Below are 16368 nucleotides of genomic sequence, written 5' to 3' on the forward strand. Positions count from 1 at the left end.
GTTTATTTATTTTTGAGACAGAGACAGAGCATGAGCAGGGAAGGGGCAGAGAGAGAGGGAGACACAGGATGTGAAGCAGGCTCCAGGCTCTGAGCCATCAGCCCAGAGCCCGACGCGGGGCTCGAACTCACGGACCGCGAGATCATGACCTGAGCCGAAGTCGGCCGCTTAACTGACTGAGCCACCCAGGCGCCCCAAGATTATTTTTAATGGTCTGGACGCTTCTGCCAACTGTACCAGTTCCTCCCCAACTGCAGTTGAAGTAATCACAAGGTCTCGTATCCATTTCACAAACCTTTGGCAGGGAGAAGTGAGACCTGTTTCTATGCTTCCACAAAGGTATAATCACATGGTGGGGGGGGGGGGGTGAGTCAAGATCTAGGAAGAAAACTAGATAATGAATAATGAGACCTAAAAACTAGTGTAAATAGTATTGGCTGTACTATACAACAGGCTTGGTGACCCTGGACAAGTCACTTTTCAGGTTTTCTCTTTCCTCATTACCCCAGTGGTGGAGTCTTACTTGCTCTGCCCAAATTACGAGGTTTGTCAGGAGAAGCAGGGAGGTTAGGAATGCGCACAACACACAGTGATGATGAAATAAAAAATACTAGCAACGGGTGCAAATATTTACATGCCGTACAGGAGAAGGACAAGGTAACCTGTAAAAACGGCCAATACAGGCTCCAAAGTGCTCAGTTCCTCCTAGTGGTTTCCTTCCCCAGGTCCCAACCGCCTCCAGCTTCCTTTGGGGACACACTCCCTCCTGCGTGGAGAAAATCCCGCCCGATAACGTTAAGTCTCCCTCTTCGCGGCACCCGCAGCTTGGAACCTGCTGGAAGTGTGTTGTGAGATGAGCAGAAACCTGCCAGCAGCTGAAATTCGCGCTCCAGCACAACCAGCCCGGGCCGAGCATGTGCAGTGCCTCCTCAAGCCCTGGGGGCTGACTGGCAGCTGTTGCCCAAATGTTCATCAGTCAAAGGAGGCTCTGGGCCCCGGACGCCCCTGGGTCTTGGGCAGATCGTCTCAGATGCGGAGTTAGCAGGGCTGGGAGCCTCCAGGGCCTCGGCGCTCTCGGCAAAGCAGCCGCCACGTTAAATCTAAGCACCTTGCTCTCGGTAGAGAAGGGATCGATGGTGTTCTGGATGCTGGCTCCCAGGGAAGATGCATTTCGCCGGTCCCGCGCCTCCTCGGGAAGATAATTGAGAGCGGAACGCGAGCGCTGGGCACGCGGGCCGCGGATCCGCGGGAGCCCGCGCCGCGCGTGTCTGCACCGGCGAGCCGCCTCCCAAGCCCTCTTTCCCCAGTTTGCTTTCCTGCCGCAGTCCGGGCCCACATTAATTCTCTTCACTTGTGAGTGAGCACACACAAGTTCCCCGGGCACGATCCTTCCATCTGTTTCCCCGGGGGAGTCCAGTTTTTCAACGATTAACCTCCCAGCCAAGGGGCGGAGGGAAGGTGGCGGGATGGAGGGAGTGGGGCGGGGAGAGGCGTTTTGCACGTTCAAAGGCACCAAAATTAGCTGCCGACGCTAAATGGGTTTACTTTCCTCGGTTTTTGACACACAAATGCAGTGGGATGCCCGCTCGGCCGACTGCCGCCCCGGCCCCGAGCCCTGGGCTCACTCCTCAGCCTGCTGCCGAGTTTCGCTCCGCAGTCCTGCGCGGCATCCGCCGAGCTTCGCCCCCTTGCCCAGGTCTGCAGATGGATGGATGCTGGGCAGGCTTCCTTCCCCTGGTCGGGTTAACGCCGGCTTAGGCTAAAGCCCCAAAGCTCCCACGTTGGGCCTCCTGTTTATCAGCCCGCCCCCACCACCACTACCAAAGGACGTGCCCCTTTGGTAGTGTCGGGGCTCCCAGCCCAAGCGAGGGGGAGGACACCTCCCTATCCCCTCCTCCCCATCCGCGCGGCGGCTCGGGGTTTTACTGCAGCAGCCGGAGGTGACAGCGACGCCTTAGCCTCCTCCGTTGCTCTCAGAGCCCCGGCTTCCCCTGCATCCGGAAAGCGCCCCCTCCAGAGAGGCTGGTCCCCGGAGAAGTGCTAACGAGCTGCAGAAAACCAAATTTAAAAATGTAGAAGTCGCTGGGCTGCATTCCTCCGAGGACGAGCCTGATCGCCCAGGACTGAGAGTGGCAGCGTGTGGGAAGTTGGGACCGTAGAGCAAGGGGGGAGGGGAGTGGTGCAGCCGGCATTCTCTTCTGGAAGGAATCGCTGGGAGCAGTGCTGTTGGACACAAGTTTGCGTGGGAGTGTTTTCCTTTTGTCAATAATTAATCACCGGAATCAGTCTGGCAGAATTGGAGTTTTAGCAATAGTGCAGAGGGCGGGGCCGAACACCTAACTCCAGGACGCTCCGAGCCACCGGCGCAGTGGGAAGCTGGCAGCAGCTGGGGAGGAGCCAAAGCCTGGGTGCTCACCTAAGCCGCAGGGAGATACACCCAACCGGGAGGTAAGCATCTTCCAAAATATATGCTTGAACGCTAAAGCAGATTTAGTAAGATAGAATTCCTGCCTTTGCAGGGGAAAAATTAATCCTAGCTTTAATGCAATTTATCAGTTTATTATTTAACTGCATTAAAAAATTAAGGATTGAATGGGTTTTTCCATTTGCCTTGAACTGTGTTGGAAACTAAGAGGTTTCAACTCAACAGAAGCCAAACTTTATTACTGAAACTTTCCCAGCCAAAAGAAGAGAAAATTACTTCGTTAATTACTTTCAGGATTTATCTTTGTGTAGTTCAGTAACTGTTCAGGGAAATATCATTGGGAGATGCTTGGTTTCATTCTTAAATATTCTAGTTTTATGTTCTTATACAATACTTTTTTTGCCCATAAAGCTACTTTAGGCAGTAATACACACAAGCCAACTGGCCAAAAAGTGACGAATTTCCAATAAGGAATACATTTTAACGTTTTCTCATGATTATTAAGCAATACGTATTCTCTCAAAGATGCTGATGTGATTATTTATAACTAACCAGACTTCTAAACCCCAAGAGAAAGGAATAGTCAACTTCACCATGGAGGTGGGGATGTGAGGAATAGGAAGAAAAGGGTTTTAGATATGAGCAGAGTCTCAACTAAAGTGATATTCAACTGGTTGGCGATTAATATATAGGAGTTCAGCCCTTGATTCAATAAAGAATTTGAAGAATTATTAAATGTAAATCTTAGCCCTGAAACTACAAATAAATTCATCAGGGAAATTGGGAAAGTTGTTTTTTGAAAAGACATAGAGTGGTGTGGTAGTTCTTTTGAATTAATGAAGAAATGTATGGTCATTTTTGCCTATGAACTTTTCAGACTAATGCATAGAACTAATGAGGTTTTCATAACTTGAAACAGGCATCATTTTGATAAATTTCAATGGCGGTAATGGCCTTCTACACAGATTACTAGAGCAACAATAAACTCTCATCTGAAATGCACTATCACCCTCATTGTTCAAATATTTCTATTCAACTATTTAATAACAATAAATTAAAAATGGTTTGTCAGACCAAATACATTTGGATACAAAGTTAAAAGTCAACCAGTCCTCAACTTCAACCAGTTTTCTTAATCCACTGTTTATAAACTTGCAAATACTTTTATAAAAACTGCCCTTCATAATTCTGTATCTACTATGTCAGCATAAACTATTTTACCACCACGTATACAAGGTGAAACATTTTCTTTAAAAAAGTATCCAAATGGAACTCAACTTCCAGAATGGTGTGTAAGGAGCTCCATGAACCCACTCCTTAGCAAAACATCAATTGGTAAAGAGTATACATCAGCAACTAGTTAGTCTCTAGGAATTGTCCTGAGGAAATATAACAGATGAAGAAAACTTTATTCAAGACAGTCTACTAAAATTCAGTAAGAGCAGCAAGAGTGTGAGGCATTTGAGCCACAACCCAGTCCCGGCCCACCTCCAGCTCTGGGACCATGTTCCACTCTGGATGGGTGCCGCTGAGAACACAGGACTCCCTCTCAACTTGGATCCTAGTCCAGGGCTATGGTATATCCCTGAGAAAAGCAGGCTGCCGGCATCTTACCACCCCAGCTTTGTGTTGCAAAAGTTCTTTTCTAGACTGGAGCAGGCAAGAGGTCTGAGGCTCTTCCTCCAACTATCCCCGATTCTTAAGGCCTGTGAGGAAAAACTCAACATCTAAAAGACAAGTAAGCCATTTAAAAATGGGCAAGGGAATTGAATAGACATTTCTCCAAAGAAGACGTACAAACAGCCAATCGACACATGAAAAAGTGTTTACTATCAGTAGTCATTAGGGAAATGAAGATCAGAAGCATAAGATACCATTTCACACCAACCAAAGTGCCATAATAAGAAACAAACAAACAAACAAACAAAAACCCAGATAACAGTTATTGGATAGGAGGTAGAGAAATTGGAATCATCATACACTGCTGGTGGGAATGTAAAATGGTGAGCTGCTATGGCAGGTAGTTTGGTAGCTCCTCAAAAAGTTCAACATAGAGTAACCATATAATCCAGCCCCATTCCACTTTTAGCTGTATATCCAAGAGAATTAGAATGTGTGTCCACGTAAGAACGTATACACAAATGTTTGCAGCACCATGACTCAAAATAGCCAAAAATGAAAACAATCTAAGTGTTCATTGGCTGAAAAATGGATAAAGTATGATACAGAATGGAACAACGGAATATTATCCAGCAATAAAAAGGAATGGAGTACTGATACTTGTTACAGCATGGGTGAACATTGAAAAGATTACGCTAAGTGGAAGAAGACCATATATTGTATGATTCCATCTGTGTTCCATATCCACAATAGGCAATCCCGTAGCCAGAAAGCAAGGGTGGAATTGGAAAAGAATAGAGGACAACTGGGGCGCCTGGGTGGCTCAATTGGTTAAGTGTCCGACTTCGGCTCAGGTCATGATCTCGCGGTTTGTGAGTTCAAGCCCCACGTCAGGCTCTGTGCTGACAGCTTTCTCAGAGCCTGGAGGCTGCTCTGGATTCTGTCTCCCTTTCTCTCTGCCCCTCCCCCGCTTACACCCTGTCTCTGTCTCTCTCAAAAATAAATAAACATTAAAAAAATTTTTTTAAAGAATAGGGGACAACTGCTAAAGGATACAGGTATCTTGTTGGGGTGATGAAAATGGTCTAAAATTGACTGGTGATGTTTATATAACTGTGAGCATACTAAAAACCATTGAATTATATACTTTAAATGGGTGAATTACATGTTAATAAGACTTTTTTTTAAAATAAATTAGCCAAGATATTAAAAGAACAGATGGATTTAGAATTTGGACTTCATGAATCCCCACGTACCAGTAGATGTATAGTTTATATGAGGCTTTCTCCCAAGGACCACACTGAAATATATGACATTATTAAGAGTGGCACAGGTGTTACACGGCTATGTGATTTGCGTATGTTTGCAAACCCACCAAGCTTTCCTCTGTTTAGAAATAAGTCAAATGTCATTAAGGCAGGCCTAGAGAGAATTGGCTTGCAAATCCCCTACCTTTTTGGACTCACCAACCTACTCTATTAAGTTAAGCCCAGTGAAGCCAGTTGTTCCTCCCACTTCTAGATAAATCTAGTCCTTTATCAGTTCTTCAGGCCACTTATTGAAAGAGGCCACACTAAGTGAGAGGAGGTTACTAAATCTCAGCCAAAAGTGAACTTTGTTACTCAGATTAGCCCAGTCTCGCTTACACTAGATTGGGCCCGGAAGTAGGAGTCTTGGGAGGAAAGGACGAGCTGGGGCAGCCACTAGGGTCCTCAAAGCACACTGACATGTCACTGCTGGGAAGCATCTCCTGTGATTGGGACAGTCTCAAATACAGGAGAAGCTCTCAAATAATTAATGGACTGCCTGATCTGGTCCTAAGAACCATGGAATTGGATGACAGTGTTTTGTCCAGAAATAAGAATATAAAATTGGTGAGTCTGAGTTTCGTGTGGCTGGTAAGCAGCACCTCAACTTGCTGCTAGAAACAGGTATAAGTACACTCAGGCAAACCACACCCTTACCCTTAGCTGTAGGGACTCAAGTAAGTCTTCCTGCTTCAGGAAAACTCAAGATTTTCCATTCTCATCAGCACAGACTGATCCTTCCATGTATGTTTATTTTTTTTTTAACTTTTTTAAGTGTTTATTTATTTGAGAGAGAGAGAGTGTGCATGCACATGCACAGGAGATGGGCAGAGAGAGAAGGAAACAGAGAATCCCAAGTAGGCTTCGCCCTGACACAGGGCTCGATCTCATGAAACATGAGATCATGACCTGAGCTGAAATCAAAAGTCAGACGCTTAACCACATGAGCCACCCAGGCGCCCCATGCCATGTATGTTTAGAAGAGCCTATCATGCTGATAAAAATGGGTTCTATGTGACTTTTGACCATCAAAGTTTTGTAGAGGTCCTTTTGTCATATTTTAGCCAATTAGAATTTAAAAAAAAAAAAAATTTTAATGTTTATTTGCTTCTGAGAAACAGAGAGAGACAGAGCATGTGCAGGGGAGGAGGAGAGAGAGAGAGGGAGACACAGAATCCAAAGCAGGCTCTAGGCTCTGAGCTGTCAGCACAGAGCCCAACGCAGGGCTCAAACTCATGAACCATGAGATCATGACCTGAGCTGAAGTCAGACGCTTAACTGACTGAGACACCCAGGCACCCTGCCAATTAGAAGATTTATATAAAATAATTGTAACTGTAAATGTCCAACCAGTTGTCTATAAATTAAATATATGTAAAAAAAAAACCCTTGATCACAGTTATTATTTATTAATATTACTTTGATCAGGATTAATAATTCATTTATCCAACAGATATTTATCGTGCACCTATCCTGTGCCAGAACAACTCTAGGCCCTGAATGAGTAATAAACTAAGCTCCCTTGAGGAGCTTAAATTCTAGAGGGGACATCAGCCATTTAAAAAGAATTATTTAAAAATAATAATTATTATAATAAGTGAATTTTATAGCATATGAGCAGAGAAAAGGGCTCTGGAGAAAAATTAACCAGGGAAGGGAATGAGGTGCAGTTTTAAACTGTGGCATCAAGCTAGGAAGTAAAATTATATAATTAGATAACGTAAAGATTGTGTACAAACTTGGCCACATGTCTCTGAGATAGACCATGAAGATTCCCCCTGGGAGTCTTGGTTTCCCCTTCCCATCAGCATTATTTTGCTACCTTAGATTTGCTGCTGTTTCAATAAGGAAAATATTAGCCTCAACAAATTCCAAGCAGGTACAAGGAAGACATAGCTAATACCTGCTCTAAAGAACTATAACCTAAATAAAACACCGCCTTATGATAAGAAAAATTCTCGTTGAAGGAAATCATTAGCCTCGGCTTTCGGTTTTCTTTTGCCTTTCTCTTTTGCTTTGCCCTGGATTCTTGTAGTCTGCCAGAGGACTGTGTGGTAAATAATTAAGAACTGCTCTCCCAAAGTTAACATCTTTTTGAAGAGTGAGAGGGTAGGGGAGAGGTTGAGGGGAAGAAAATTTTCAGGCCAACTTGGAAAGGTGAAAGAACAGATCTTTCAAAATTAGAGAACAGAGCATGGAATCCCACAGATCACTTGATAAAAGGTGGGGGAAAGCAACCAGAGTGTCCACTTAGCTGGACTGTCCCAGAATCTCTACTCAAGTCACCTGTTTTAAAAGATACCTGAGGACACATTGTTCAGTAAAATACAATGGGTGTGGCAGCTTTCCTGGAATAGAGCTTTTAGAAAGTGGCTTAAAAGAGAGCAGGGACTTGATTTTTTTTAAGTCAAAAAAAGAGCATTTATTTCAGGCTTAGAGGAGAAGAATTTAAGCATGTTCAGAGTCAAGTTAGAAATAAGTCAAAAGAATCCCTGTTGGGGCGCATGGGTGGTTCAGTCGGTTGAATGGCCAACTCTTGATTTCAGCTCAGGTCATGATCCCCGGGTCTCAAGCCCCGAGTCGGGCTCCTTGCTGACCATGGAGCCTGCTTAATTCCCTCTCCCTCTGCCTCTCTCCCTCACTTGCACGCTCTCTCTCTGTAGAAAGTGGCCAGAGGAGAGTGACTGTGTCAGTCTTATTCATAGTTTATATCTCCAGCATACTCTTGATGAATAGTTGATTGGATGGACGGATATGTAGATTAATGATCTGCCAGGTTAAGATCAAAGGTGTTTGCACAAAGAGACAGTATAGCAAGAGTGGTTAAGAGTTGGGTACTCTACATTAGTTGTGAGACTTTGCACCAGCTTTTAAATTTCCCAGTGTCTCAGTTTCCTCACTTGTGAAACAGTTATAGAAATAGTGCCTCCATTATAGTGTTATTAGGCGAACTACATAAGGCAATACATATAAAGTGGTTAGCAAAGTTCTGGGACATAAGTTGTTCAATAAATTCTCTCTGCAATTGTTACCAAAATAGAATGGTAGTTTCCTGGGTGACAGTTTGCTATTTAAACATTGCATCCCTGCCTTTTCAGCTCCATTAGAAGATCAAAGGTTGTCAAGTAGGAATTCCAAGCTAATGTGATCATTTTGAGTTCAAGATCTCTGAAAAGACTCAAAAGAGAATTTGGGAATTAATAGAAGTAGAATATTGAACAAATAAATTAAAAGGACTAGCAAAAGAAAGAAGGAAACAAGCTCAAAATGTTACTTCCATGGCAATTTTTCTGGAGCAATAATAACTCTACTGTCCTCACACCCAGACCTCTTCTTTAGGTGACCAAAGTGCCAGCTCATCCCTGTTCTGCAACATGCTTGTGCCTCATAGAATGTCATGCCCCACAGGTATCAATAAATGTTTGCTCATGCAGAAGAAAGAAAAGTGAAAACAAAATTTGAAGTTGAGTCTTATCTAAACCTAGAGAGTGTGGGGTACCTGGGTGGCTCAATTGGTTAAGCATCTGTCTTCGGCTTAGATCATGATCTCACAGTTCGTGGGTTCAAGCCCCACATCAGGCTCTGTGCTGATAGCTCAGAGCGTGGAGCCTGCTTCTGATTCTGCATCTCCCTCTCTCTCTGCCCCTCCCCAGCTTGTGCTCACTCGTGCTCTCTATCAGAAATAATAAATGAATAACTTTTAAAAAATAAATAAATAAGCCTAAAGAGTGTTATAGTATCTTTTTCATTTCTTTTGAAAATCGAATAATCTGCTTTTTGTGTGAGATCTTTAGTCAGAATTATCATAGTATCTCCTCATAGACAGTTCCCTCTTACCTTCTAACTGGGGCCAAAGGCCAGCCTATGACCAACCTATGGAAACCCAGCGTCTTTACTGCCTCCTTCTACTTCTGTCAGAGAGAATTCACACGATCTCTTTCCTAACCATGGAGGAATGTCATGTTTTCCATCTTCTGTTAAGAATAGTAAACTGCTTGCCCCTTACTAACTCATCAACTGGGGAGTCGTTTTTAAGTAAAATCAGCTTAGAATTGCTTTATTGATGGGAAAAAATAGGCATAGAAAGAATACATAACTGACCCAAATACTGCAGTTACCACCTCTTTATTCCTCGAGGTTGCAGATACTTTACTCCACAAGGGAGATCTTGGTCCTTAAATTTTTAATAAGATATTTTATTGACTAAAATTTTAAACAAAGAAAATAAATCAATCAGGTTGCCCTAGTTCTGGTTTCGAAGGGCAGGAAAATCAGGTTATAATTTAGGACAAAGGAGTTGTTCCACAGGTTTCCTCCTTTTAGGAGAAAACAAACATTGATGCAAACACAAAAGAGGTGATATGGTACCCCTGTGAACTTCCGGAGTGAAGTCTTTCTCCTAGACTCATGGGAGTCACCATTTGACCCACTTAGCTCGTATGTCTCTGAAGGGTCCAGTAGAGTCACTTGAAAGGAATCTCTTCGGACTGGAAATAAGATGCATGTAGAAAATAAGAGGAACAGGTAATAAATGTGATAAAAGTTATTCTCTCTGAGCCCTTACTCTCTGAGCTCCCTGAAGCATCCTTTACCAATGTTGTGTTTGTTGTATCACCTTCACAGCAACGCAGAGATAATCATTTTTGTGCTACCGACAACCTAACCGATGTTCCCAGAGGTTAAACAACATTCTGAATATCGCACAATAGCAAACTCCAGTTTGCCAATTTCAAAACCCACACTTTTGTTATGGCAAAAAAACAACTTAATGAAGCAAATCATTCTCTAGTGGGATATTGAATTCTGTTGTAGAAATAAGATCTTAGATTTGATGAAATCTTAGTAATTTCTTCTTAAAACCTTCCTGCTGATTGGTAACAACCCTCAGACGGTGTGGTTCAGTCTCTGCTTGAACAGTTTCCCTAATGGAAATCTCACTCCTTCAACCAGGCAATCATTTCCCCTTTAGATAGCTCTTATTGTTTAAAGTTTTTCCTGAGATTCACCTCTGAAAACAATAAAACAATTCCAAACCTTCACCTCCATGATAGCCTGTAACACATTTAAGACACAAGTTTCTCTCTCTCCAAATCTTCTCTCAATGTTGCCCTTGAAAACCTTCCAGACGTTCTCTATCTAACTTTCTTTGGCTGTGCTCAACCTGCCGCAGTAACCACTCATACCAGCTGGAAAAAAGATGCTAATCAAAGCAAAGAGTTGCAGCCCCCTCTTGTCATCCACGGCACAGTACTTCTGTAGATACAGAAGAATATTGGCACTGCAGTCTGAATGTATCCCCCCAAAATCCATGTTGAATTGGAACCCCCAAAGTGATTAGGAGGTAGGGGCCCTTCAGAGGTGCTTAGGTCATAAGAATGGAGCCCCCTCATGAATGGGATTAGTGATCATATAAAAGAGGCTCCAGAGAGATCTCTTGCCCCTTCCACCATGTAAGGACATGTTAGAAAGTGCCAGCTATGAACCGGGAAGAGGGCCTTCACCAGAAAGACAGTGATGCTGGCACCTTGATCTTGGACTTAGTCTCCAGAACTATAAGAAATAAATCACTATTGTTTATAAGCTATCCAGATTATGGCATTCTATAAAAGCCCAAATGGACTGAGACAATTAGATCACTTTTATTTGCCAACCTTTCCACAACACTAATGGCTCATAATGAACTTGAAGTCAATTTAAATTCTTTAGTGTTTTTTACTTGAACTGATCATAGGCCACATTTCCCTCCATCCTACCCTTGGACAAGTAACTATTTTTTTCAGGGTTTTTTTTTTTTAAGTTTATTTATTTATTTTGAGAGCAAGAACTCCTGTACATGAGCAGGGGGAGGGGGCAGAGAGAGAAGAGAGAGAGAATCCCCAGCAGGCTCTGAACTGTCAGCATGGAGACTGACATAGGGCTTGATCCCATGAACTGTGAGATCATGATCTGAGCTGAAAGCAAGAATCAGATGCTTAACTGACTGAGCCACCCAGGTACCCCCAACTGACTTTTCGAACTGAAGAACACGACTTTATATTTCCCCCAAAGTTTGACCATACTTGGAACTCTGTAATCTGCTGTATTTTACAACTCCACCCCATAACTTGGACTTATCTGCAAATTGTCTTTTTCTTCCTTTCTTTCTCTCTCTCTCTTTCTTTCCTTCTTTTGCTTTCTTGCTTTCATGTCTATTTATTTTTGAGAGACAGACAGAGCGTGAGTGGGGGAGGGGGAGAGAGAGAGAGAGAAAGAGAGAGAGAGAGACAGAATCCCAAACAGGCTCCAGGCTCTAAGCTGTCAGCATAGAGCCCAACACAGGGCTTGAACCCCAAATTTATATTACTTTACCAATTATGAAGCTCTTTCACAAACATTTCATATGATTCTTACAACTACCCTGTAAATGAGATACTTTTGTCATTCTATATGTGAGGACAAAGATTCAGAAAGACCGTCTGACTTGCCAAATGTGACATAGCTAATAAATAAGAAATTAAGAAACAAGCCTTAGGCCTTCTGACTCTGTTTCCAGTCACTTTTCAAAACCTGATTTTAAATACAATAATTAACTTCACCTCTTTCCTTTTTCTACAACCTCCCTGCCCCCCACATGGATATCAACAGAGACTAATTAAAATCAAAAAACATTCTCTACAAACAAAATCTCGCTCAGAAACCCACTACATAAAGCAGATTACAAGCTGGCTGCTCTGATAGAAGAGAGGTATAAGCCTCTTAGCCTCTAACTCTGTCCCAGTTGGGACCTCCCCTAAACCCTGCTATGGGTGGTAATGTGGCACCTTATAGTCCTCCAAGTACATTCAGATGTCACTAGCCAATGGCATGTTCTCAAACTGTAACCTTCTCTAAGAATAATTTTTAAAGTATGGCTAACTTTTCATGCCTTGTTTTTATAATACAATCTAGAATTTTGTGGGAAATCATTTAGCAGGATGGAACAGAATTGTTTTGACATGGAACAGAATTGTCTTATTTATTTATTTTTAGATTTTATTCATTTTTTTAAATTTATTTTAAAGAGAGAGAGAGCATGCGCATGTGGAGGAGAGGGGCAGAGGGAGGGGGAGAGAAAATCTCAAGCAGGCTCCATGCCCAGTGCAGAGCCTTTCGCAGGGCTTGACCCCGTGACCCTGGGATCATGAACTGAGCCAAAATTAAGAGTTGGACACACAACTAACTGAGCCACCCAGGCACACCAACATGGAACAGAATTGTTCTAAAGTTTGAAGGCAACTTTGGGTTAATTCCCATCTTTATTTCACAGATGAAGAAACAGCAACCCACAGAAGAGAAGTAACCCACACAGGATCATTCCATAGAGGCACAAGGGCAAGAACCCAATCTGGACCCTCCCTGGCAGGTAAATTCTTCTAATTAGAGCATGGAATCACCCTTTTAGAAATCTGACCCTTTTGAAACAATATGACATCTTTAATAACATGGAGCTTCTGGTTCTCACATAAGCAACCAACAAACATTTATTATACACTTGACATTACAATGGCATTTCAGATAATATAAAGGAATAAAATGTGGCAATTAGCTTTAGTAATGAGGCCTTGAAGCAGCCGTTCTCAGCTTACAGATATCAAGGCCCCTTTGAAGTGTAGGTAGAAAATATTTATGCAAAATTTGCAAACATTTTAAGGGGTTTATAGATGCACCCCACCACCGAGTGCTTAACCTCCAGGTGAGGAACCTCTCGCCAGCTCAGTACAAGTGCCAGGGTCAGGACTGTATAGCTCCAACTACTTTCTTATTTATGGGTCTGCTGGTTAAAGGCTGCTTCTGTTTCAGTATCCTTCATCTTTTATTTAAATGGAGCCGCATCCCATCCTGAAGACCTTTGATATAAGAGAGGAGTAAATGTCTTAGTATCTAATTAACTAGATGGGACAAATTGAGAAATGTAAAATGAAAACATTTTCTTTCCAAAATGTTAACTGTGAAAGTGAGGATGATCCATGCTTATAATGGGACATTCATTTCCCTTCTGTTTCTTTAATTTTTAAGAAAGTAAGAAAAGAAAAAAAAAATAAACCTAGATTTCAATTAGTTGCCTGGCCACTTTTATGAAATCTATGGTAAACGGGAAAAAGAGTAGGGGTGGGGACAAAAAGAAATAGATTTATCTTCTAAATTGATTGTTTCTTAATCCTTCCCTTGGCCATAATGTTTTCAGAGATTGATGATCCTGAAATGGTTGGCCACAATTTCTTCATTTCAAAATAATTTGGGAAGTTCCAATATTACTTTAAACTTATTGATGATGAGGCCTGATTTCAAAATTCAAAAAACACTCCTTGGACATTAGCATGTGCAGAGCGTTGTCACAGGAAGCAAGTGCAGTGTGACAGAAAGACCACTTTGGAGTGAGAGAATCCTAGGACTAAATCCCACTGTCATTTCGTCCTTGGCTTTAGACCATGAGCAAGGTACAAAAAGATAACGAACTTCAGTTTTCTTTTCTTTTCTTTTTTTTTTTTTTAACGTTAATTTATTTTTGAGAGACAGAGAGAGACAGAGAACAAGCAGGGGAGGAACAGAGAGAGAGGGAGACACAGAATCTGAAGCAGGCTCCAGGCTCTGACCTGTCAGTACAGAGCCTGACGCAGGGCTCAAACCCATGAACCGTGACATCATGACCTGACCCGAAGTCAGTTGCTTAACCTGAGCCACCCAGGCACCCCTCAGTTTTTGTATCTTTAAAATGAGGTAATATATTTTTTATCTCCTTTTGACAGCCACACCAGAACTGAATAAATGTACTAGAGAAGAATCTCTCTAAAAGTGGCCTCTAATGTGATAACTGATAAAGTTCAGATGATTTGTCTTACAGATGAGCTCATTCTCTTTTAGTCTATGCCTGGTGTCCATAGCTAAGGCTATGATTAGTAGGATTAGTATAGTGTATAGTGTGTAGAATATAGTGTGTAGTCTAGTGTGTAGTAATCCTAATAGTTAATGTTCATTTAGCCCTTCTTATGTATTATTCTAATACCTTACACGTTTTCATCTTGCCAGAAATTTTATGATGTTCTATTATGATTTCTAATTTCCAGTTGAGGAAACTGAGTTGGAGTGGGTAACTTAGCCAGGATCAAAGCCAGACATGATCCAGAGCCAGAGCTCCATACTCACCACACTGCCTCTCAGTGAGATTCTCACCCAGCTCCCCGTGTGGTCACTGTGAGACTTTTGCCCTCAGTTTCTTCATCCTTCATCACTTAAGTTAAGCATCTAGCCAGTGCCTGCTGCAGTGGTACTTAATAAATGTTTCTGTTCCCTGAAGAGAGTTCCACATTATAAAAATTCTAGGGTTTTTAAAGAGCTCTTAATTTGTTTCCCAGGGCTGTGGTAACAAAGTACTACAACGTTGGTGGCTTAAAATAAGAGAAATGTATTCTCTGATAGCTCTGGAGGCTAGGAGTCTGAAATCGATGTGTCAGCAGAGCCACACTCCGTCCAACGGCTTTAGGGAACATTTTTCCTCTGTACCTCCCTTGGTGGAATTTTAGCTACAAAGACCCTTTTCCCAAATAAGCACATTCACAAGTTCCAAGATGTGGACATATCTTTTTGGGGATCCACCACTCTTAGGGGATTCCCTCTGGTGTTCTTGATCAACAAGCCCTCATTTATACAAAGAGGGAAAAGAACATTTCATCTCACCCAGTTTAGGTGTATAGTTAAATTGGTTATAAAATCTGCCAGTTGAAAATATTTTTCTTAATGTACTCACTTGCCGCTAACCTTCTCACATTTACTTGAACATCAGCAAAGTTCTTAAGAAACAAATAAGTGTTACCCATTTAAGAGAACAAGTGTGGAGCTCAGCGCTTCTCCACTTTTCACTGGAATCACACAAGGCATCCGTGCACCTGGAGAATAAAGCCAGCAATAATATGTCCACATACTAGGAGAATGAGAAATCCGCTTGGCTCAATTGTCAACGAGAATTTTTTCTTTTCGTATGGCATTTAAGTAACTCAATTCTAAGTACAAGATCATAAGATCTAATTAGAGTAATTTAATTTACTAAAAGCAGCAACATTTTTTGACATAACTCTATAAACACCTGCCTTTCCTTTCTCCCTTTCTCATTTTACCCCTCCAATTCCTATCCCAGAAACTAGCTGACCTAGAATCCCAACCAACTCAGTAGGGAAATGTCCCTGGATCTGGGGGTTGGCAGAGAAGATACCTCAGCAATGCTATGTCAATCTCCATGACCCTTGGAGTCAGCCTGGCTTTCCACTCATTTGCCTAAAAGCAGTAATAACTGAGACACGGAAGTAGCTCAGTTGAGGGCAGTGAAAAGGCAGCAGACCATATTACTAGTGTCACAAAAATTACACCTATGGAAATTCAATGTTAGTGGTCACCAAAATAAGAAAAATACCAAACTCATCACCAGGAGCATTCCAGACAGTATGATAAGAAGTAAAAAATAAGCCAGAAGAATGAGAAGGAGGAGGAAGCAGAGGAGGAAGAACAGAAAAATAAACAAAAACAAAGTTTTATGAGCAAATATTCAGTGTTGTCCAAAAAAATAAATAAATTTGCAAAGAAAGCTACAGTTAGGAAACACTGTCGGAAGTATCTTGGTTGCCCAGCTGCCTATGCAAACAGATTTCCTTTGACAGAACTCGGAGCAAGTGCTCAGCAGGTATGATTTTGACACATCAGTATTGCAGTAACTTGCCTTCTTCGGCCTCAAATTGTTCCTTGGAAATAAGCTTTCTGTTTCTGATGAAACATCAATTATAATGAGGATAGGTGGGGATGGATAAAGCCTTCATGGTCAGACTTCTAGCTCCTAAGAAAACAGAGTCCTTTGAAACAAACAGTAAGCAAGTAGTTCCTTTACCAAATTGTGGGTTTTATGGCTAAGAGCTGGGGAAGAAAAGAGAAAGGCAGAGCAGTTATGATGTGCATGGAACACAGTTGCCTAGAAAGGGGTTTATGATGATAGTAGAAAAGTTTCAATCAAAC

General features: G+C 42.2%; 1 protein-coding gene across 1 annotated transcript in view; it reads left to right on the top strand.

The window, feature by feature from the left end:
* Window positions 1-345: 345 nt before the first annotated feature.
* The window catches only part of SPTSSB (serine palmitoyltransferase small subunit B), a 30932-nt gene continuing 14909 nt past the window's right edge, over window positions 346-16368 (top strand). The window contains exons 1-2 of the mRNA XM_045503073.1: window positions 346-2448; window positions 12638-12733. The gene's annotated coding sequence lies outside the window, so the exon portion shown is untranslated. The remainder of the gene's footprint in view (window positions 2449-12637; window positions 12734-16368) is intronic.

Source organism: Leopardus geoffroyi, chromosome C2, assembly GCF_018350155.1.
Source record: "Leopardus geoffroyi isolate Oge1 chromosome C2, O.geoffroyi_Oge1_pat1.0, whole genome shotgun sequence".
Lineage (NCBI taxonomy): Eukaryota > Metazoa > Chordata > Mammalia > Carnivora > Felidae > Leopardus > Leopardus geoffroyi.